Below are 25,244 nucleotides of genomic sequence, written 5' to 3'. Positions count from 1 at the left end.
TCTAACTTCTGCTTCACAATCCAGCACTTTTTTTTTCCTCCCTCCTACGTGAGCAGAATTTGTACTGCCACCTTTTTCCTTAAGAATCATCATACATGTTAAGCTTTTGTCATAGTCTCCGTATTTTAGGAAGCTGACACCAGAAGACACAGAAGATAAGGCATTCGACCTCTTTTATTCCAACTATTCCGATCCTTTGTGCCTGCTCTCCCCACCATAGACTTTAAAACCCACGCCTGTTTGAAATGCTGCTGGCTAAAAGCATGCTCCTGATGAACGGGAGTCATATCATGTTAGCCCAAGGCCCTCTAGTTACTGTGAGGCGCTGCTGTCTCTACCCAAGGCACTGTTGCTGTGAAGCAAAGAGTCTCTCGCTCCCGATCCCCAGATACAGAGCAGTATCAATGCAGAAATATTAAAGAGAAAATTAATAATTTATATCAAAAATTCATTTGCAGCTGCACTTCAGTGAATTAATTACTTTTTGTCTTTCTCTTTTTATTCATTCCTCTCTCTTGTTAATGATCGACTTAGAACTAGGAAGAGGAAGAAGTAAGTAGGGTGGGAAGAAGTGAGAGCTGGGAGTCTGGTGCTGCGAGAGCAGAAAACACAAAGGAGACCGTGCTTTAATGTGGGTGCCCTAAGGGACCTGACAAGTGAAAAGAGATAGGTTAAACTTAATCCCATCTTCTCTACCCCAAAAGCAATAGGAAAGCATTTTACCATGTTATAGATTCTACTTAGTATTTTAGAAGAGGGGAAAATTAAAATCCAGCCAGCCAAAGTCCCAAGTTATTAAAAAGATTAATCTGTTGTTTATCACTACATCTTCTATGCAATTCACTTCCCTGTATGCTCATTAAAATAGTATAGCCACGCAGACAAAGCGATTATATAATAATGCTCAAGTGTTAATGGAGCTTGTGTACTGCCTTCCAGAAGGGTTGGGGTAGGGGCAGCAATTTTTACATAACACTGGCTTATCACAACTTGCCAGGTGACACTAAGGTAATCTTATGGCAAGGTTCAAATTCATAGCCATTTTAGTCATTTTCTAAACTAAAAGGGAAAAATCAGTCAGGGAAATTTTACTTGCCAAATCCCAGACGGAGGCAAAGCAAATAGATCCTTCCCATGTTTAAAGCATTCATGGAACAGGAAGACAGTTCCTATCATACTATTCCAAGCTACCATTTTAAAGCAAGCAAAAAGATGTACTTCTTAATATACCTTATTCTAAGTAGCCATTTAATGGGAGAAATAACCTTTGTACTAACGAGATTTTGAAAATGAATGTAAAGGCAGACACTGAGTTTACTCCAATAATCTTATTGTTCTGGCACAAGATGGGTAGCCATTTGAGTACCAAATGATCCCCTCGGGGATAAACAGTTTCCATGGGTGTGAATGAATGTTCTGGTATGTGTATCAGCAGAATAGGGGATAAAGTTACGGGAGAAGTTGGAGAGAGTTCAGTGTTTCATTTTATCCCAGAGATCAGAGACTAGGAAAGGAAGAGAAGGAAGGACGTTCAGCGAGGGAGAAGGACTTCAGGAGCCAATGTTAATGACATCAGAGGCAAATGCTCTTCTCTTCAGGTCAGTGCGAACTACCAGCAGGGGAGCCTATTGAGTCCTCTCTAAAAGTTGTCCAGCTTGCATCGTAATGTTGTGCCCCAGGCTAGTATAGTCTTTTGTCACTGCTTTCACATGACCTAACGTTATCAGGAGCCCATCAGCTAATTCCAAGTCTGTGGTCTGGAGGTTGGACTGGGACATCACCATCTAAAAAGTGGGTCTTTGCTTGAATTTCTAAAGCATGCCTAACAGATAACCAAAATGATCTGTCCTAACAGTCTTGGTAGAAAAGATTTCTCCTCCCAACGTTGAAAACTCTTCAGATCACATGAATGCATAATTACACCAATGTTCATTTATGTAACTGTTTAAAGAGACCTGTCTGAAGAAGACCTGTTCAATATCATTAAGGCACTTATAACCTCCATGCACTAAATATAGTGGTAAAATTCCACTGACAATGAATGTGCACTTATATTTTCATCTTCCCTAGAATTCTTTATTTGAAAATGTATCAAAAAAAGCAACTCATCCTATCAGACAATAAGAAACTGAAAATCTGTACCTAAGATACACCTTTACTGTCCCAAACAAATGTAGAATAGCATTTGATAATGTAATTTTTAAAAAATGGTCTGTTTGTCTGTTTCCTATTTTGTATGTTAAAAGTAGCATTAAACAGAATAATCACAAACTCTCTCCAGCATCTCCTGGCAAGTGATTGCACCAGCAGGTGGAAAATTTGGTAGACATCTTTGCTTCCTAATTCCTGCAGCAGGAACATTTAGAACAGTATAATGATTGGCTTTAAGGAATCTTGTGCTTATGAAAAACTAACCTGATTCTGCTTTATGCACTCACATTTCATCTCCAGCCAGACTCTTCGCACACCCTGGAAGCTCCTGGAGACTTTTGACTACCTAGTACTGCCCTCATGTGGGCCAAGGGTGTCACTATTACAAGGAACTACCTGCTTTCCTTTTTTGACATTTGCAAAGGGAAGTCAAAATCATGATTTTTAATAGTTTTTAGTGTATACATTGATCTAAAATTTCAGTTGAAGCAGAACTGCTTTCTAGTTTCTAAATTAGTCAGAAAAAAAATACTTGGTATGCCTGGAAATAAAGAACAGTGGAGAAGGATAGGCAAATCTAGGCCAGTGTTCTCTCTCACCTGGGATTCTTGTTTTCTCCACCCAGAAGGTCAAATCTCAGCTGAATCAGTATGCAGATCACATACACAGCAACCACAGTTCCAGACTAGGGAATGTGCTAATTGGCTCACCCGCTCAAAGAACCAGGGTACCAGGCGTCTGACACACTACCTCTGAGGGAAGCAGGGCTTAATGCAGGACAAAATGTTCTTGCCACTCTGCACTGTCGCCTATCCTTGCTTCTAGCAAGCAGTCTGGCCATATGCAGTGGTGACTAGAACACTTTCATAATTATTTCCCTCTTTGTAGCTAATCTGTACACTTGAGATGTTAGAATGCAGTCTAATTCAGACGAAATGAAAATTAAAGCCAGTACCCTTCAAGCTTTCTTTCCTCATACATTTCTCCTGTAGTGTTCCAAAGAGTGCTCTAAATGGTGTAATGCGTTCAAAAGGTAGGTCACACACTTAACATCAGTGGTGTTAACACTCTTTAGATCTGTTCTTAGCATTGGGAATATGATTAAAATTATATTCCCCTTCCAGACTGCACAAGAAACAACACCCTTGGTTGCTGCATATAATTCCCCCCACTATTTGTCTCAGGATTCCAACTCACAAACTGTTCAGTTGTTCTCTGAGATTCTATCTGGAAGGGACGGAGTGCTTTTGAGAAGGAGCATAGAATTTCATGAGAGAATGCTTGCTCAGTTCTCAGAAACCATAAGATCCTTGAGCTCTCTGAATCGGAAGCTGTCTTCCTGAATCATGTGGCATCCATGGAGCTGATGCAATAGGAATAGGAACATACCACAGCCATCAGTTGTTGATTAACTCTGATAACTTACCCTGCCTAATGACGTGGAGGTCTTTCATGCTTCCACTGCCTAATGGAGCTCATTAGATGTACACTTATTAAATATTCAGATAATTGTGGTAGTCATAATAGTGGTAATGATAGCCACATGATGACATGATGAAGAAGAAAGCATCCTTGAACTGGAAAGTTTTCATTTTGCCAAAGAACGTCAAAAGAGCTTAGAGGACTTCCGTGAGCCATGTGCAGAACACACAAAGGTTATTTAGTTGTTTCTTTGCTTTATAATTTTTTTAAAAAACTAAGAGTAATCATCTTGAAGATTTCCTGGGATCACCTGGCTACGCAAAAATGCTGCCAGTTCCCAGACAGCATAGATAACTTTCTCTTGATTTGGGTTTGTATTTTGAACAAACCTGAAACTAGCAATATAAAACTCTGTCTCAGCATTGTAATTTACATTCTGCTTCAGTTCTTTATTTATGATAGTTAGATTTTAGGTCAAATACCCTTGTGGAGCCAAAAACCTTACAATAAAGAGAGACTTCAACCTCAACTAAATCAGACCTTTTTTGCTAAACAAGTCTGTTGCTGAACATTTTTTCTTACTAATGTTTTTCAACTCTTATGTTTGTCAGAGTCTCCAAGTTTGGGGCAGGATGAGATGTGAAAATGTCAGAAAATTCAAGAAAACTTCTATTTTGTAAGACTCAAAAGGATTTGATAAGAATATGAATTGTCAGTTTTGCTCATCACTCAGTTCTAAAAATCTATACTCAAAACCTTTCATGTCTGTCTTATCCCTCACTAGCATCAAACATAATAAAATCAAAATAAACTTCTGACAAAAATGAGGTTTCAAAATTTTACCATGGGTTTCTTTTCTGTTTGATTTCTTTTTGATCAGCACCAGATACACTAGAAACAAACAAGTTCCTCCTGAATCCCATTTTGTCTCAGCAGTACTCCTAGCAGGGAAAAAATAAAAAGCAAAGACAAATATGGAAATGATGCTAAGATATTTCTCCTGTCATCTCTTTTAACAAGTTCATAAAAGCAATACCCATATTGGCTTTATGAATTTTCCAAATTGAAAATAAGATAGATAATACCATAAGGCTCAGCTTTTGAATTTGTGGTGATCTTGCTCTTGCATTTAGAAATTTTATATCCCTGACAGTTCAGTAGCACTATTTTCTCCTTTCTCTTAAGTCTAATGTAAGTCTAATGGGCTCACTTAAGCTTGTAATGAACAGCTTAGGAGTTTTTACTCTGGGGTTTCAATCCTGGGAGGTGACAATAGCTTGTTTGCATTTGCCTTATAAATTGGCTGCTTCATGGTAGTGAAAAGCAATCTTTTGCTGTCTATACAATTATTATGACGCTTCTTCAACACGATGTGGTCACTGACACTGGTTTACCTTTTGCAGCCCTAGGCTTGCAACCTGGTGGTATTTGAATGTATTTGCTCCAAAGAAGCTGCTGGTCTTATGACAGCTTTGCAATGTGGAATGAGCTGAAAGCAGGTTCAACTGACCCAGTTACAACAACATCCCTGAATCTGGAGATTCTTCTGGCTTCTGATGGTTGTTTTTCTTATATTGTGGAAAAGTCCACAACATGGCTAGAAAAAGAGAAAAACATCTTTGACTAAGTCTGCACTAGAGGAACTTGCCAGAGATCTTTTACTATTTTCTTCTTTTGTCCTGAGCAAGAGAGTCAGGGATAACAAACCATCAGGAATGTATTTGTGACAGTTGACTATTAACAGTTGACTATTCCAGCTAATGTTGATGGAAGGGCAACAATGGTACTTCTAAACTTTCTATTTTGTAGTGGATTGTAGGTGGCAGTCTGATCAAAAGAGATAGCAGAGGAATTGTGTGATCCTATTTGGCTCAGACGATAAAGCGTTTGTCTGCAATGCAGGAGACCTGGGTTCGATCCCTGGGTTGGGAAGATCCCCTGGAGAAGGAAATGGCAGCCCACCCCATTATTCTTGCCTGGAAAATCCCATGGATGGCGGAGCCTGGTAGGCTACTGTCCACGGGATCGCAAAGAGTCGGACACAACTGAGCAAAGGGAAAAAGAAGAAGATTGTTTTAGTAGTAAGACTGTATGTCTATGAGGGGATAACACCAGTTGGCCTAAAGGAGATTATAGACAATTGTGAAAGTCTTCCACTCTTACCCTTTGTCACTTCTAAAATGCACTGCTAGTTTGGTGACCATTTTGAAAGGTTACTCTTTGATTGTTTTTATATTTCACAATATGTAATAATTAGAGGAAAATAAATATAGGTTCTAGAAGGACTGTTCATTTGAAAGAGTAATAACCTAAGCAAGTGTGGATCAAAGTAACCTACCTGATGAAAACAAACCAAAGTATTTATTTGTACTAGTGGCTTTTGCTCCAGTTCCCTCCATGAGATCTGAATTAGTTCTATTAAATCTAATTCCCAAAGAAGCTTTCATTTTCTGGGTCCATCTGCCAAAATGGATTGCCATTGGTGATGGACCCAGAAAATAGTAAGCATGTTGAGCAAATGTGCTACAGATATGTCATCTGCTGCTGATAGAGGAGTAGACATATTGCATAAGATTTCTTTGAAAGGAAGAGCAAACTAAAAACTAGCTATTGAATTTCTAGCTACATGAATTTCTTATCAGTGTTGAGGTGCCATGAGGGTGAACATGAACATTCTTCCTTACAAAGCCACCCAACAGATAGAAGAGGGAAAAACAATTCCAGCATTCAGAAAAAGAAGTCAACAGCTGACTCTTGTGCTTTCCCTATGTTTTCTCCAGAGCTCTATGGGGAATATTCTGTGCTGGAAGTTGTTCCTAATCAACTGAATGAAAGAGAAAGCAAAAATAAGAACAACTCCTTGCTATATATTTACTATAAGCTCAGTTCTCCTCCAAGATAGAGGACACCAAGACGAATCTTAGAAATGATCTTTTTAGACATTTCCTCCCACCTACTACCCAGTTTTCCCACTTGTTCTTTTTTGAAAGTGCTTTTAAAAATACTTTCCCTGCAAATGTATGCAGCTTAATAATCTGATAATAATAGTATAATCAGCATAATCTTTAATACTCACTCTAGTTCAACCTTTGCCAAGTTCTAACCATGCTATAAAATAGATATTGAATGAGTAGAACAGTCCATCTCAGTCACATCACTTAGAAACAGAACCACCACCATGAGTGTGTGATAACACTTTGAAAGCTGGTGCTTTGATCAAGGTCAGAGTTGGGTTTAAAGGCATGACACAGGAACAGACAATGGTAACTTTAGACATGGGGAGAGAGGAGATGGAGTGGCTAAACTTCATTAGTGGTAGATCACTAGGAGGAGACCCCCAAACCCCTGTCCCTGAGATCTGTAAAGACATGGAGTTCAGAAGCACTTCCGCAAGGACGTGTTTATTACAATCATGTACTTAGCCCACTACTTAGACCACTCCAGATGTGTTCTTAAGCTGCCCCTCTTTGTCACTAACTTGAGTCATACTTTATTCCTTACAATCTAAGGATCCTCATGAGAGGCACTCAAAATATTTTCACATCTGTGAGTCACTCAGACTTTGAACCAACCCTCTTCTTTCAAAGAATGATTGGAGTAGGTGGAAAAACAAGAAAAGAAGAAAGTTAGGGAAGGTTCTGCTATTCTTCTGGGATAGATATGCCCAAATCCATAATTGTAGGCTTTCATCTGCTTATCAATTGTGTGTCTTAATGAGCATCAATTTTCTGTGTGTCTGAAGTAAATTGTATAAACTAGGAAGTTTTGAAAAAAACAGGAACCATAATGAACCTAGGATTAAAACTGAAAGTGATTTGTGCTTCTGATTCTTTAATGTCTGTAAGAATATTTGAGGTGAGTGCTCATAATGTAAGTTCTGATTTCTTAGGTGTAAGATGGGCCTAAGACTTTGCATTCTTACAGTCTTCCACGTGATGCCATTCTGATTGATCATCTGTCAATCACATTTTGAGTAACAAGGATGTAAAAATGAAGGTGCAGCTGCACAACCAGTCTCATTTATGCTTTGTAGGCTCGTGAATAAAAATGACCATTAAAACCAGATCAGGTCACCATTTCTGATCTGTGTGGTTTTGAGCAACTCATTTAACCCATTTAGCTTCTTCATTTGTAAAATGATGATGATATTTCTCTTGCTCTTCTCCATAAAAATACAAAATGGTAGATGATGCTGGTGCTGCAAGAGGGCTCGAGGCCCTGGGAGCCCTGGAATGGGAGGCCACAATAGCCTCTGTGGAGGCTTCTGTAGTGGCATCTGGGACCCAGGTTTCCGCTCGAGAGCTTACGGAGGCAAGGACAAGGAGTGGCTCCCTGTCACCAAGCTGGGCTGCCTGGTTAAGGACATGAAATCACCTCTTTGGAGATCTGTCTCTTCTCTTTGCTCATCAAGGAATCACTGACTTTCCTGGGGGCATCCCTCAAGGACAGAGCTTTGAAGATTGTTGTTCAGTGGCTCACTTGTGTCCAACTCTTTATGACCCCATAGACTGCAGGGCTCCAGGCTTCCCTGTCCTTCACCATCTCCCGGAGTTTGCTCAAATCATGTCCATTGAGTCAGTGATGCCACCCAACATCGCATCCTCTGTTGTCCCCTTCTCCTCCTGCCCTCAATCTTTCCCAGCGTTTGAAGATTATGGCTGTGCTGAAGCAGACCTGTGCTGGCTAGTGAACCAGGTTGAAGGCATTTGTCCCCACTAGGGATTATGACAGACATATTGCTTTGGGTGTCAAGTGTTCTCAGGAGGTAGCCAGGGCCGTCTGTGGGACCATCATCCTGGCCAGCTCTCCATTGACCCTGTTGGATGAGGCTCCTATGGTAACAAGATCAGCAAACCCCATACCATCCCCTGCAAGGTGACTGCCCGCTGTGGCTGTGTGCTGGTGCCTCTCATCCCTGCCCCAGGGGTACTAGCATCATCTCAGCCCCTGTGCCCAATAAGCTACTGCTGATGGCCAGAATTGAAAACTGCTACCCTTCTGCTGAGGGCTGCACCACCACCCTGGGCAACTTCACCGAAGCCACTTTGATGCCATTTCCAAGATCTACTGGCAGTTCACCCCTGATCTCATTATAAAGTGTTCCCCAGGTCTCCATATCAGGAGTTCACTGACCACCTTATAAAGACCCACACCAGACTTTCCATGCAGATAGCCCAGGCTCTAGCTGGTAGCCACCACCTAGATTTATGAGAAAAATAAAGTGAATGAAGCCAGAAAAAAATTTATCTTGCAGGGTGATTCTGAAAATTAAATGATGTAACATATAAATTTGATAATAGCTTTTAAGCAAATGACATTTTTCTAATCAAAAAGCATTTTGAACAATATGCAGTTTCCAATAGTAAGTGTCAGAGGGGAAGAAATGCATGATTTCTGACCTAAAGAGTTTGTAAGCCAATAAGAGTAAAAATCAAAATGTCTATAAATTGCTAAAATAGAATATACGTCAAATAATAAATGTCATAAGAGAGGAAAAGACAAAATGCTCTGGAGTTGATAGAAGGAAAGGTTGACTGAGGGATGAAAGAATGAGAAAGATGGAGAAATAAAGGAAGGCTTCAACAAGGAGTTTGCATTTGAACTAAACCTTAAAAGATAAGTAAAAGTTCAGCAGGCAGAGAAGATGAAGAGTGTCATTTAAAGCAGAAGTAACAGCTGTAGACACCATGATATTGTGAAAAACAGTGGCCTTTTAATGACATTTCCAGAATTCCAGTGTGTCTAGAACTAGGTCAAATTGGGAGAAGAGGAGGAAGATGAAGCTACCGGCACCCAGAAGGGAAAAATCTCATATGCTGTGCTGAGTTCCTGGGATGGACAGCACCTCCCTCCTATTACAGATCTCATCACACATTATCATAATTATGTATTAGCTCAAACATGACTCTGTACCTCGACTGCAAATGTCTGACCCATAACAAGAACTCAGAGAATTGCTGTTGGCAGAATGAATGTCCAAGTGTTACAGAGAGTTTCTTGCAGTAGGATTAAAGGCCTTAAATAATATTGCATAGCTAGATCCCATAGTGCCTATTCTGCTTGTCCTGCAGTGACCCCAGCCTACAGATTTGCTCCAGCGTAAATATACTCCTTAGACACCCAGCATTTTTTATTTGGAATGATTGTTACATTATATAACAAAACAACCATCCCATTATACGACCCATTGCATGCATTCCATTTGGCCTCCCTGTGATGCTTCAATCTCTGAGTGGCGCTTAAGATGGTAAAGGTTGAGAGACGCTATTATACTCTAAGCAGATTGAGATCATCAGATGAAAACTATGGTGTGTCAGCATGGCATCCACCATGGCTTGTAACGCAAAGTTCAGTAATATAGCTTCCAGCTACTAGTTGATTAGAACAGCTTTCTAGGCTAGGACGTCTTAAACAGGCAGAAGCATGGGGCTGCTTACTTCCTCACAGAAGCAGAGTGGTAGTCTTCAGTGAATGATATGATTTCAATACAGAAATTTTGCTTACATCTCACTTCATTTCCATTCCATCTATTGATTTTTTTTTTCAGGATTGTGCACATGTATTGGAATACCTTTATTAAATCCCCCAGGCATTCCAAGTAAACACAAATAGAATAAAATTAGGAACAACTGTAAGAGAACAATTGTAAGTAGACTTTGCCTTCATATTATATTAGGAATAGAAACCTTGAATTTATCAGATGCAATCATTTAAGGGCTGGCTCTAAGCAGAATGGGAAAGAAGGCAAAAGCTTATTTTCTGAGGAGAGATGAGAGTGCAGAGGTCAAGGGCATGGGCTGGAGGTAAGCTACTTGGATTCCAAACCTTACTTGAAGACTTCCTAGCTTTGTGATTTTGGTTACATTGTTCAATCTTTTATGCTTCAAGCTCATCCTCTATACAGTAGAGATTATAATATTAGTTAATCCATAAAGCTATGGAAAGTTAATCCAGGAAATATTGCTTGGAATAAAGCTGACGCACAGTAAGAGCTTAATAACTATTAGCCATTCTTATAGTCTCCAGGGTCTCTACCCCACTAATTCAGTAACTATCCCCTACTCCCAGACCCCCTCATTCCATATTTCTGGTGCTCCCCTGTATCTTCCTTCTTCTCATTTCCAGCCAGAGTTTGAGTCATTTCTGTTTGTGTAATTGTGTCCCCACAAAACATTGCCCCGACGGAATCCTTTTTATTTACCTCTTATTTCTTACTGTAGAAAGAAAAGTGCTGTTTCTAAAAAAAACAATTAGGGAATTCACAATGTTTATAATCAAATGAGAGGCCTATTATCCCAGCCCATACCTAAAGCCTCTGAAGTCGCAGCAATATACATTCATTCATGCAACAGATATTTATTGAAGTGTTCTATGTGTCAGAGACTCCTGGATGTTCAGAGAGGGCAAAGATAACAAGGCAGGGGAGATGCTCCGTATTAACTGGGGAGCGTGAGAACACCAGGAAGGGGAATTTAATCCAGTCTGCTGTAGGGGAGGACATGGCAGTAGGAAAGACTTCTCTTCATCTATCAATGCAGAATCCCTTGGATTATTTAATGATGAGCATCAGTTTGCCTCTAACTAGTTAGAGGACAAAGTCTTCTTTCTCTTCTCTCTAAAAATCCTGGAACTATATCCCTCCACACTTTTACAGTGCTCAAAGGACAGGGGGAAAAAAAATCTAATGTTTCCCTACCTCACGTACTGGGGACTTGGGTCACAGAAGGAAACCTTTGCTTCAGGCGTTACTTACACTGAAAACAGCATGAGTGCGTTCATGCATTCACTTCTCTTCCCTGTGCCTCCTGCAAAGTGCTTACTGAGCACACATAATCCATGTCAATAACGTTAGGTAAAATGGAGTGTATATTAATAAAAGACGTTGTGTCTCTGTTCATGTGGAAATTAAAGGTTGTTGAAAGATGAGATGTATCCTACAACAGAAATAGTTAAATAACAATGAAATGAAACATAATTAATTCTCAGTGAATTATTCTATCAGTGATTCTTGATGTTCTGGAACAGACATCGGTTAAGATAGCACATACTGAAAGTTTCATCTCAAGCGCCACTTCCTACCAACTGGAAGTAAATGGCTGGAAAACTGTGTAGCCAGGGATTATCTTACTTTGCCAGACTCAGAAGGAAGTAACTTCGGGACTAATGTTCATCATGCCATAGGAAGGGGAAGTGTGAGCACTTGCCACATCTTTGCCATGGTGTGCTAGTTATGTGGGCTTCCCAGGTGGTTTGGTGGCAAAGAATTACCTACCAGTGCAGGAGATGCAAGAGACGTGGGTTCAATCCCTGGGTAAGGAAGATCCCCTGGAGTAGGAAATGGCAACCCGTTCCAGTATTCTCGCCTGGAAAATTCCATGGACAGAGGAGCCTGGAGAGCTAACAGTCCATAGGGTCGCAAAGAATCATACAGGACTCAGCATGGCACAAGAGCTGGCTACATAGTAAGTTACATAATAGCAGGATGGTTAAGAAAAGATTTTTGCAGTCTAAAAGACCTGAATTCTGCTCTTTGCTAACTCTGTTGTTCAGTCACCCAGTCATCTCCAACTCTTTGTGACACCATGGACTACAGTGCACCAGGCTAACTCTGCTAATTCTGGGCCTTGGGCAACTTATTTAACTTGTCCGAGCCTCAATTTTTTTAAATGAAAAGTGGAGGTACTATTGTTTACCGACTCTCCCAGATGGGTCCCCAGCAAAGGCCTCTCTGCCTGGCACCGTTTGTGCCAATAGCAGACTGCATTTGGTTCAGAAGCAAAGGGAACGCTTTATTCTTTAATCAAAGAATGGAGATTTGCAAAGTTGCACTGCAAATTCTTCCTTTGTGTAGATGGGAGAGTGATTGGATGGATCCGTCTTTAAGGCATGAGGGATAGTGGCCAAGTTACTAAGAATGGAGATTTGCAGAGTTGCACTGCAGAGTACCTGCTCTCCCTAAAAGACCATGGCCTGCAGGGCTGCTTTATTTGGTTTTTGTCCACAGGGAGCGAGTTGAGTTCTCACGGTTGTGTGTAGATGCACATTGCTCATGGTTTCAGATCCCAGTGCCCAGCACAGCGACTCCACCTCCATCCTCAATTAAGGTGTCAGGGGCACAGAGCTTCTGCTCATAGATCCCCAAACTGAGATTCTAGGCACAACCGTTTTTCAAGAGAACCACTGGTCTGAACAGTCAGGTGCAAGGCTGCTGCCTGCAGTAACCTATGAACAAGTGACACCGAGTGAAGCATAAAGGAAAAGAAAAAGGTTAGACTTTATTATCCAGATTCTAATCTTATTCCCCAGAAGTTGTTAATGGGTTTTGCCAGTGACAAATCCCTCCTCTGTCTTTTGTCCTGCTCCTTATTCCTCCTCTCATCTTCAGTAATTACTTCCTGCTAATTTGAGGTGTCATCATAACCCTGGGTGAATGAACAGAGCTTCTCCCCAGCTGCCTTTATGTCTGTTTGATTGTGACCAGGCCTCACCCCTGACCATTTGTATCCCTGGGTGACCACCTTTTGGAGACAAAGGATGTCAAGATATATTTAAGATATATGGTCCAAATATTAGCAAGAGAATTATGGTCACATGTCACATTTTTCCTAAAAATGACGGTGCCCAGATCTTTTGCCTGTAGGCACAAGTGTGCCCTGATGGTGAGGCTCAATGTCATGGTTGAATATCCTGGGTCTCCCTTGTGTTGTTTTTTGAAAGATAAGAACTTCAGGTCAGAGAGGGGTTCATGTGAGTAGTCAAGGGATTTATTGCCTCAAGTTGTCTCCCTCAAGTGTCCTCACTCAAGTGTGATGTGCCCAGAGTGATCCCTGCAGCTTCAGGACTGAGTGTGTGGTTAGAATCACCAAGGCAGGCCCATTCCATTTAGGAGTGAGCTGACCTTGAGGGCTGCTGGTTTTCCCGGTTTTCAGATTCACCTAGTCTCTGGCCAGAAGAGGTGGAAGGCCTGGTGGCTGGGTGCTGGCAGCACTCAATTAGCATTATGGTATGAGAGATTTCATGGTTTCTCCTACCTAGAAGGCATACTTGAGTGGTTTCATTTCAGCGGGGCTAAGGTGTCCTGTCTCAGATTGGGAAATGGGTCTACCATACACGAGTTCAAATGCACTTAACTTTAACTTACACCTTGGAGCTAACTGCTGCGAAAGTAGGGCAGTCAGACCAACTTAGTCCAGTTTTCTTTAGCTTGACTAAGGCTGGTTTCAAGGTCTGATTGGATCTCTCTACTTTCGCCATCAGTTGGGGTCTCCATGCTGAATGGTAGCTCCACTTTATGCTCAGGGCACTCGTTATCCCCTTTGTCACTTGAGACAAAACTTGGACCGGTATGACTTTGTAGAAATCCTGGGAGCCCAAACCTGGGGATTATTTCTTTAGGTAATGTCTTAGCCATTGCAGCCGCCATTTCAGTCCTAGCAAGGAATACTTCTGCCCACCTAGAAAACTAAGTCTCCTACCACCAAGAGATACTTGAAAGTGCCCAATACTCTTGGCATGACAGTGAAAATCTGCCAGTCTTCTCTAGCATGTGTCCCTCTGGTTGCGTTAAGTGTTACCTGGGAGTCTCTCAGCGAGGAGGGGGGGTTCTGGTGTTGGTGCTGTTCATAGTGCAGATGAGGCCTGTCTCAACTATCCAACTGACTACGCTTTCCATGTGAGAAGTTACCACGACCTAACTAGCCAATTACCTAGGCTTCCCTCTTATAGTGAGTTCCTTGATGAGCCTCCCTGAAGGCTTGACAAGCTACAGTTTGAGGAAAAAAGTATCGCCCATGTTCGATAACTAGCCACACATGGCCTCCTAGATGTCTGCTGAAGCTCCATCTTCACGCTTTGTCTAATTCTTCCTTTGTGTAGATGGGAGAGTGATTGGATGGATCCGTCTTTAAGGCATGAGGGATAGTTGCCAAGTTACTAGCTCTGGGGCCACCCTTCCGGCAGTTGCATCTGCCTTGTTATTTCCCTGTGTTACCTCTGCATCCTCTTTTTGGTGACCCTTATGGTGAATCACTATTATTTTTTTGGAAGCTATACTGCTTTGAAGAGCTTTAATATGCTTAAGCCATGTTTTACTTGTTTATTCTCTGCAGTAAGCATACTTGTTTCCTTCTAAATAGTCTCGTGTATGTGTAGGATGATATGTGTAAGCATACCAGGAATCTATGTAAATATTTAAGATTCTCCCTGGCCTGACTCCAGAGCACAGGTGAGGGCTCTCAACTCTACCTTTTGTACAAAAGTTCCTGGGGTAGACTTCTTGCTTCTGTGACTTGACTCTGGAAGGTCACTACATATTGCTCCAATTTTTTTTTTTTTTTTTTTTGCTCTCTCATAAAGCTGCTTCCATCTGTGAACCATTGCTCTTAGGTGTTTGGGAGAGGCTCACTTCCTAGGCTAGGGCGACAGGAATAGATCGTGTCTAATGGAGAAGGCAATGGCACCCCACTCCAGTCCTCTTGCCTGGAAAATCCCATGGATGGAGGAGCCTGGTAGGCTGCAGTCCATGAGGTCGCTAAGAGTCAGACGACTGAGCGACTTCACTTTCACTTTTCACTTTCATGCATTGGAGAAGGAAATGGCAACCCACTCCAGTGTTCTTGCCTGGAGAATCCCAGGGATGGGGGAGCCTGGTGGGCTGCCGTCTATGGGGTCGCACAGAGTCGGACACAACTGAAGCGACTTAGCAGCAGCATGATTTCTATACAGTGATGCTCCAGGGCTCCTGTTTCTGTGAGTAGCAGGGTGAGAGGATTTAGTGGGTGACAGGTTTATGGTTGTCCCTGGGTTGTCTAAAAGCATAGACTGAACTTGAATCAAACTTCTGGAGTATAGCCATTGTGTTCCCTTAGAGCTTTACTGCTACTGCTAAGTCACTTCAGTCGTGTCTGACTCTGTGCGACCCCACAGACGACAGCCCACCAGGCTTCCCCGTCCCTGGGATTCTCCAGGCAAGAACACCGGAGCTTTAGTGAACCTGAACCTGAGGTGGAGGCCATATAGTGATTGGCTGACCAAGCATTAACTTTTCAGTCTTCTTAAGCAGAGTTGTTAAGTAGCTGCTACTGCCCGTAGGCAAGGAAGTCATCCCTTAGCAGTTAGATATAATTGTTTGGAGAAATAAGCAACCACTCCAGTAAGGGGTCCCAGTTTTTGAGCTAATACCCTAAGGGCAGTTCCCCTTCTGTCATGAATGTATCAGTCAAACTGCTGCTGCTGCTGCTAAGTCACTTCAGTCGTGTCCGACTCTGTGTGACCCCATGGATGGCAGCCTACCAGGCTCCCCTGTCCCTGGGATTCTCCAGGCAAGAACACTGGAGTGGGTTGCCATTTCCTTCTGCAATGCATGAAAGTGAAAAGTGAAAGTGAAGTTGCTCAGTCATGTCTGACTCTCAGCGACCCACTGGACTGCAGCCTACTAGGCTCCTCCATCCATGGGATTTTCCAGGCAAGAGTACTGGAGTGGGGTGCCATTGCCTTCTCCGGTATCAGTCAAAAAGTTTAGCTAAATCTAGGAGAGCCAGAACAAGGGCGTAAAGTAGTTGGTTGATCAATTCTTGAAGGAATCCTTTGTATTCTCAGTTCTATAAAAGTATTATTATCTTTTCCTTCGACTTTTCGTATAGAGGCTTACCTATTAGACCATAAATAGAGACCCAGATGCCACAAAATCTGGCTATCCCCAGGGAACCCTTAAACTGTCTTACAGTTTTAGGAGGGGCAGAGCTACAAAAAGGCTTCTTTGCTGGGATAGGCTTTTCTGACCTGTGAGAATGAAGCATTGTCTTGGACACCTTTTATCCTGTATTGACTAGGTTGTTCAGGGTGGTTAGCAATTTTTTCAGGGGTCTCTATAAGTTAGAACTGGCAATCAGAATGTTGTCTATATTCTGGATTCCCTTCTCCAAATATAGATCTTTTAGGTGTTTAGCAAAAGTTTCCCCAAAGATGGTGGGGGAATTTTTGAACCCTCGGAGCAGCAGTACTGTTTTTCATTTTTTATTTGGCTGTGGGAGTCTTAGTTGAGGCATGCAGGATCTAGTTCCCTGACCAGGGGTCAAACCCGAGGCCCCTGGATTAGAAACGCAGAGTCTTAACCCCTAGGCCACCAAGGAAATCCCTGTATTGTTGTTTTTGTTGTGTGTTTGGGTCCTGCCACTCAAAAGCAAAAATTTCCTGTGACTCCCATTTCTAATACAGAAAACCAGGTCCTGGTGGACAGTAAAGTGGCCAGCAGGGTGCAGGGGTTAGACACTGCTGGGTGTATATCCTCAGTGGCTTCATTGACTGCCTAGAGCTCCATACCATCTGGTATTCCCCTTTGGGTTTTCTTAACAGGACGAATGGGGGTGTTACAGACTGACTGACATGGTCTAATAAGTCCCTGGTCAATTAGGCCCTGTATAACAGGGCAGTGCCCAATAAGGCCTCTCATTGGAGAGGGTACTGCTTTCCTTTGGGTCATGTATGTCCAGGTTTACATGGGCTAACACAGGCCTGGTGCCTGCAGTTCATTCTACCTGTTCTTGGGCCCAGACCTTGGGATTTAGTCCAGAGAGATTGACTTGCTCTGTCTGGGAGCTTTGTCCTTAGACATTAGCATTATCATCCTGTGCCCTTTGTCTAAAGGGACACCAGTCTCTAATTAGTCTCCCATTAGGTGAACAGTAGCCCCTGATTTATGTCTTCCTGGCAGGGATATAGGGCCTTGGGGGGCATATAAGAATGTGTGTTTGTCCAGTTTACATCCTGATGGCTCTGTGAATACCTGTTCTTGGGACTTCCCTGGTAGCCTCATAGTTTTACAATCCCTGACTTAGTATTCAGAAGGGAGTAAATGGTACTAGTGTCAACTAAGAATTGGACAGGCTTTACTCCCGTGTTCAACGTCAGCTGAGGCTCTTTAGGGGTCAACTGGACTTCCAGGTTAGGAGCCCTTAGCCCCTTCGTTCTATATTTGGACCATCTACCTTCAAGACCGGTGGCCAGGATTTGCCATTTCTGTCCCTTTTGAGGGTGGCAAAAGCATTGTCTCTTCCAGGTCCTCCTTGTTTACATATGGTGCCCTGTTTGGGTTCCAGTTTCCTTGGCTTGCTAGCCCTTGGTGGAGACTGGAGATCATTCACTGGAATCGAGTCTCAGTAGGTGGTTAGTCCAGATTCCCGTCCCAACCAGTTGACATTGGAGGGCGACTGGTGTGTGAGCTGGCCTCCAGGCTTTTTATCTTCTGACTTTCCTTTCTGTACATCTTCATTATTAAACACCTGGTAGGCAGCCTTGGCTAGGCAAGAAGTAGAGGTTATCTGGTTCTATTTCCAGTTTCTGAAGTTTATACCTAATGTCAGGGGCAGTTTGTGAAATAAAATATGATCTCAGGATTGCATTCCCTTGCAAGGACTCAGGGTCAATGGAAGTATAGATTCAGAGGCATTCCCTGAGGCACTGTAGAAATGCCAAAGGGTTTCTGTTGGCTCCTGATTGATTTCCTTTATCTTATTCCAATGGACAAGTTTCTCTCCTGCTGCCTGGATTCTTTTTAGGATCTCAGGATCATATTTTTATAATACATCTTTCGCCCTCTTTCTCCATTGTCTCAGTGGTCCCAGTTAGGTTTGTTATCTGGGACCTCTTGATTCCTCAGTCTGAATATAGTGTGACCTGCATTGTTTCTGTTTTCTGTGTCTGCTTCATCTCATGCTTTAGGAAATACCATAGGGTTTTCTTTCCTTTTTAGGAATACTTTGAGGAGCTCTAGATGTCAACCCAGGTCGGGTCATGGATCTGAAAGATTCTCCTACTCAGATTCAGAAACGTCTCTGGCTCCTCCCTCAATCCCTCACTAGGACTTTTCCAGTTATGCAGATCAGAAGTGGTCAATGGGATGTATACCTGAATGAGCCCTGCTTCTCTTTCAGGGACCTGCCTCAAAAGGAATACTTTTCCTAGAGGGTTGTGGACCCTGACTGGTAATTAGTACCACTTTGTGGACTTGCTAGACTGGGTTCTAGGGGAGAGGGCTTGTTATGGAGGGAGCCCCTTGGGCATGTGGCCCAAATTGTGACATAAGAAGGAAGAGGGAAGGGTGGGAAGAAGTTAGGGTGATAGGGTTAGGGAAGAGATCAAGAAGGTCCTCATGGGGAGGGTCAAGGGACTGGTAGGAAGCTTTTAGTCTCCTTTGGTATTTCCTCAGTGGAGGAGAACAGGCATCCCTTTTGAAATTCTTTGTTCTGATATAAGACCATAACAAACTAGACATAGGAAATTTCATCCCATTTCTTTTGTCTCTGACATGGCAGGTCCAACTATAAAATGGTGTTGTAATTTAGAGACCCATGGACAGGCCACCTTTCCCCATCTCCTAGAAGTACTGGGGCCAGGCTGTATTACTCATGATTACATGTTTTGGGGTCAAGGAGTAATAACTGAAAAACTTCAAATACTTCAGGATGTACCCTAATGGTCAGTCCTTCAGTTTGGTGGACATTTGTTTCTCTGTCTCTTAGATGTTCTATTATGAATTTGTTTCCAACTAGCGAGGGAGTGATTTGTTGACATGCAAATGCGAAAAGATTTGACTCAAATAAGATTGTCTGATTCAGGAGATTTGGAACCAGCACCACACTCTTAATTGGATTCCTCAAAAGACCACAGTAGGAGGTGTCTGAATAGTACACCTGATACAACTGGGGTTCACCTTGTAGTTTGAATTTGTAGTTTGAATTTGCTTGAGAGTGTCAGTCCCTCCCCAGTGAGAATGTCCCATGAAGATTAGACGGGGCCACATCTGAGCCAAAGCAGCTTAGCAACATTAATCCCTGACTGGTTTGCTCTGTTGGGGAGTATCCTGTCTGTCTGAGAGAGCAGTTTTTTCCTCCTTTCAGCTGAAAAGGAGTTTTCAGAGTTCACACAAAGCGAAGGCTAGAAATCAGAAAGGATTCCCATGGGGTACTCAACAGATCGCGGAGGCAGCTGGTATCCTATACTGATACTGGGAGCCTGTGGAATCTCGATCAGTAAAGAATCACCCAAGGTTCATCTCATAAGCAGTGTGAGGAGGAGAGGTTGGGTGGTGGGTGTTTCCTGTTCTTGCCAGTAGCTCCCAGGGCTTCCCAATAATGGGGCTCCTGATCTTGAGAGTGGCTCACAGGGTTCCCCAGCACTGACTAGAAGAGATCGAGTTACTGGTTGCACACCTGCCTTGACACGTTTCATACTCAGGCATCCCTTGTGCCTTTCCTTGAACTCAGATTATGTGTCCTCATTCCATCTTAGGCAGTCCTCATTACCTGAGCCTTTTCCCAGCCTTGCCTCTTGGCTCATGAGGTTGGCTACTTTTCTTTACGAAACTGAAAGGGCCTATGGAGAATGCTACTGTTGACTCCTGGGCATTGGTGAGAACTATAAAGCCCTGGGTGTAGCCACTGCTGCCTTGCACAGGAGTCAAGACGACAGGGCTACTGGTGAAAACAGTGGGCAAGACTGCTGCAGCTCTCTCTTATCCACAGATCCTCAGCATCCCCAGGTGCCTGGGACCTCAGGAAGACCAGCCAGATGCAGCAGGCAGGCACACATGAGATTCAGTCTCTGATCCCCAGTGATGCCACAGTATGGTGCATTCAAGAGGATACTCTGGGGCCAATGCTGTACCACTTGGATATCAGGTTGCTGGTCCAAGTTGCTCTGGATTTGACCAAAGGCTGCCACCCTTCTACCCCATCAGAGTGAATGCAAAGACCAGAGTCAGTCATCCTCATGTAACCTCCCAAAGCCTCTGCCATCCTGTCTCTGGAGCTGGGGTGAGTCAAGAGCCTAGTGGGTACATGCAGATGGAAAAGGCCATGATCTATCCCATCTGGGTCACCAGAATTTTGTTACCTCCCCTCCTGCGTTGGTCCTAAACAAGGGTCCTTCTACCTAATATCATTCAATAGAATTCAATTCAGAAGCAAAGGATAGCTTTATTCTTTAATCAAAGAATATAGAGCTGCAAGCTTATACTCTGGAGTACTTGCTCTCCCCAAAAGGCCATCAGTGAGGCTCTTTCATAGGGTTCTCGTCAGTGGAGAGGAGGCAGAATTCTTACCGGTCAGTCATAGCTGTGCTGCCCGTGGCACTCCAGATTGAAGTGCACACAGTCTGCCTCCACCATCCTGAATTGAGGTGTCATGGTCCACGAGCAGAAGTGATGGACGCAGCCATTTCACACTAGAAACTTGATCTGAGGTGCCACGTGCAGGGCCTATGCATGTGGCACTCTATGAGCAAGTGAAACTAGAATGAGCACAAAGGAAAAGACAGTTAGACTTTATTGTATCACCTAGATTCTGTTTTTATTTCCCAAGAATTATTAATGGGATTTACCAGTGATGCTATTATCTCATTCAATTAAATTCCATGAAAGAATCACATGTCTCTCATTCATCTTTATAACCCTGGCACGTGGCCCAACAAATAGCTGTCCTGCCCACCTGCCTTTACACATACACACACTCACACATGTTGGAAAAATTCTTTGAAGAAATTGGGACTTGAGAAGAACTTTAAAGAACAGGTAGAATATTGAGACTTCCCTGGTTGTCAGTGGTTAGGAACCTACCTGCCAGTGCAGGGAACATGGGTTCTGTTTCTTGTCTGGAAACTAAGATTTCACGTGCCGCAGGACAACTAAGCCCGTGCGCCACAACTGCTGAGCCTGCGCTCTAGAGCCTGCGAGCTGCCGCTTCTGAAGCGTGTGCACCCTAGAGCCTGTGCTCTACAACAGGTGAAGCCATGGTGACAATAAGCTCGCCCACCGGAACTAGGAAGTAGCCCCTGCCCACCGGAACTAGGAAGTAGCCCCTGCCCACCAGAACTAGAAAAAGCCCGCTCACTGCAGCAAGAGCCCGTACACCACAACGAAGAACCCTTGTACCAGAACGCAGAGCCTGTGCACCACAACGAAGAGCCCGTGCGCCACGACAAAGACCCAGCAGAGCCATAAATTAAAAAAAAAAAAAACTAATATAGAGTTCAGAGGAAAATACTGTAACCAACACATAAATAAATTTTTTAAAAGAATGGGTAGAATATTAACACATCAATGAATATGAGAAAAAAATTACTCCTTGAATAAAAAGACCTGATAAAACATGGAAACCAAAATGACTATGACAGGGACTAAAGAGGAGACAGGAAAGCCAGAAGGAAAAATAAATAGCATCCAAACACCTTTAATTTTGGAAGACGCTAAAATCATCTCATCTTTTTTTTGTTTTGTGAAGCAAGAAAAGTGAAGCTCAGAGAAGTTGAAATAGCTTACAGTGGTAGACATTGTGAGATTACAACCCAGATTGCCTGACGCATGTTTCAGTGCTCACTTGAGAAGGGACTGGAAGAAAATGCTGGGAAGTCAGTCAGAAGTCATATGGTAGAATTCTCCATATGCAAAATTCACTCCTTACATAAGAGGATCTCTGTTATCTGTTACCAGCAGTGTAAACAAGATTAGAATGAAGTTTCCTGGACAGCCTCTATGAGAAGCATGACCAGGAAAACTGGGGTCACAGAGCAAGCACCATTGATTAGCAAGCATGGTTCCTGAGAGAGCATGGACTTAAAAATGCCAAGCTAATTTAGAGGGAAACAACCCAATTGTTTTGGTAAGGGGAGACACTATGGACTGATTGCTTGATTGAAGCAGAGACTGTATGCCAAAGAGAACTTCCTCCTCCCTGAAAATGCCCTACTGTGTTTGTATTGTGTCCAACACTAACAGAAGGTAAAACCTACACAATACTACTACGATGGTTACTTTGGCTTTTTTATTTTTTATTTTTATATTTCTATTACTCACAGAATCTATCCCTCTGTGTTTATGGCCAGATATATTCTTAGTCTTATTTTATAATGGAGCAACAATTAAATATGATTAGCACTGGTTTCTTGACCACCGTTGTTTCAGGTATTACACTTGAGCTGTCCTAAAATGTGGAATCAGCACCTGACATCTTCCCCAGAAAGGTAAATGTTGCTCATTTTTATTTGTCATCTAATAAGTAAAAGCCAGATTTGGAGGTGGAAACTTCAGAGTGCAGTTGCTTCATCCTGAGAAAATGTCGGTGTCTGTTTACATCCAGATATTAATGGAATAATCTCCCAGATCAGTCAGAGTACTCGAGACACATCAGTAATACATATGCCCCCATTGTTCTTAATTAGCTTCTGATTAAAATGTCTTCTCATGCTCTTCAAGCTTAATTGTTGTCATTGAGATCCATGAAAGTACTCTTGCAAAGATTTCTGCATCGAGAGTTAGAGGCAGGGGATCTATAGTGAAGCACCATGTCCCTGGGAAGTTTTTCTCTCTTTCCTAATTATAATCAGTCTCTGACTGCCATAATATAAAAATTGTAATACCCAGGTAATGGACACCCTGCAAACATACTGTGGCTGTAATATCTGAGTTCTTCGGGCAAAGGGTCCCTGCAGGAGCAGTCATTGTGCTCAGCAGTGCTCAGCAGTTCCATCCAGAAGTTTCTTCCATCAGTTGATGGTGTTTACTCCTCTTTTCCATTGGGATGTAAGCATCGCAGAGCAGCAGTTAGGCCTAAATTCCAACATGGTATTCCTTGCCGTGGACCTTCAGATTGCCTACTCTACATCAGTTTCACCTCTTAACCCCCTGTTAACAGCATTAGTTTTCCACCTTGGGAGCATATCACAACCTACCTGAGAGATATTTTTAAAACCACTGATCCCTAAGGATTATCCTTGACTAGTTCAACCTGAATCTTTGTGCAGAGGCTAAGAGCAAGGGCTCTGGAATCAGTAGCCCAAGTTTGTATCCTGGCCCTACAATGCAAACCTGGGGGGTTTAAGCTCTCAGTGCCTCGGTTTTCTCAAGGATAAAATCAGGTTATAACAGTACCCATCTCATGGGAGTATGGTGAAAATTATAGAGTAAATGTTTGTGAAATACTTAGAATAGTAGTTAACACATATAAACGTAATTTAACAATTTGCTATGATGGTGATAGAGATGATCATGATCACCATGACGGGAATGAAATGGTTGATCAAATTGTGTTTGAAGTCCACCCTACCTCTGAAAATTTAATAGTAAAGAGCCAACAAACTGCTTCCATTTTTAAAGCCTTTTTGTGTTCATTTTTCCTATTATTTGAAGCTTCTTAGGCAGGGCTGAGAAGCCTGTGGGTAGTGCATGGATACTACAGAAACACCACCAGGCTGTGACTTAAATGAATTCTGGCTCCAATTGCTACTCTACCTAAGGAGCATTGATTTCAGAAGACTTTGCAGCACTAATTTTATGACATATGAGAGTCTGTGGAGTTGACATCTGATAACCACCAGCTGAAGCTCCAATACTCTGGCCACCTGATGTGAAGAGCAGACTCTGGAAAAGACCCTGATGCTGGAAAAGACTGAAGGCAGCAGAAGAGGGTGGCGGAGGATGAGATGGTTAGATAGTATCACTGACTCAGTGGACATGAACTTGGGCAAACTCCAGGAGATAGTGGAAGACTGGGAAGCCTGGCGTGCTGCAGTTGATGGGGTCGCAAATAGTTGTACATGATTTAGTGACTGAACAACACAACAGCTAATACTTTTCACTCCTCAGTTTTATTTTTCTAAGAAATGAGGAGGCTGAACTAGAACTTGAAGGATAATCAGACTTAAGGAGCCCATGTTTTTATTACTTCCTGGAGGCCAGGGGCTAAATTACCTCTTCAGATAAGAGCATTAGTGGGCCAAACTTTGTAGTGACTTGCACACAAGCTTTTCTTTCTTTTCAAAAGTTAGTTTCCACTCTGTCCCTGAGGATGAATAGGAAGGAAGTGTTCAATGCTTCTGATTTTCAGAATGGAAACCATGGCAACAGGAGAAAACAATTCCAGAGTGGTAGTGATGAACACAGAAATTACCTGTCTTTGTTACATGTTTGGAACAGAGCCATTCTACAATTGATCTATGTATCTTAAGAGCCTATATACACAGCATTGAAATAGTTTCTTAAATAGAGGAGATGTAGAAGCAACATTTTAAAATAAACTGTCCCTTGCATCTGGTTACCTCCCGTGAAGCTCATCCAAGATTGGTTGCGGTAACCTGAGTGTGCACATCAGGGTTTTAGACCATGGCCATGCAATTCCCAAACATCCATGTGAGAACTGAATTCTGAAGCAGAGAATACAAACCAGTTAAAAGTTTATTGAGGCTGACAAGTGGGTTTAGTTCAGCCTATAACTTACTTTGAATTGAATTAGAAACCAACTTTTTAAATCAGTTTGCAAGTAAAAATTGTATTTTCCAGACTGTGGAAAAAGTTGGAAGATCTGGTAACCCTGGGCTGACATTTCCCCATGGCAATAATAGGCTATTACTGACAGGCAACTGCCCCAAGACTTACCCAGCTTGCTGCAGTGCCTACCCCACCTAACATCAGCTGAACATGGAAGCTGACGGTGTTTATTGTCCAGCTTTTGCTTTTTCTGCTTCACTCACTTCTTCCAACTGCTTGACCCTTGTAGATACTTGTGTTTGCAACCTTAGCTTGTCTTTAAACTTTGTCCACATCCAAACTGATACACCTGAATTCAGTTTTTTAAAAATTGAACAAAAGTGTAGATGGTACAGTGAGTAGGGGTGAGGGGTAT

General features: G+C 42.6%; 1 long non-coding RNA gene and 1 pseudogene across 2 annotated transcripts in view; both read left to right on the top strand.

Moving 5' to 3' along the window:
* Window positions 1-25,244, top strand: part of LOC133234405 (uncharacterized) — a 392,262-nt gene that overhangs the window by 351,940 nt on the left and 15,078 nt on the right. The window lies entirely within an intron of this gene.
* LOC133234704 (small ribosomal subunit protein uS5-like) lies at window positions 7,753-8,784 on the top strand (annotated as a pseudogene).

The sequence above is a fragment of the Bos javanicus genome, chromosome 21 (genome assembly GCF_032452875.1).
Source record: "Bos javanicus breed banteng chromosome 21, ARS-OSU_banteng_1.0, whole genome shotgun sequence".
Classification (NCBI taxonomy): Eukaryota; Metazoa; Chordata; class Mammalia; order Artiodactyla; family Bovidae; genus Bos; species Bos javanicus.
This window is presented reverse-complemented; position numbering and strand designations above follow the sequence as displayed.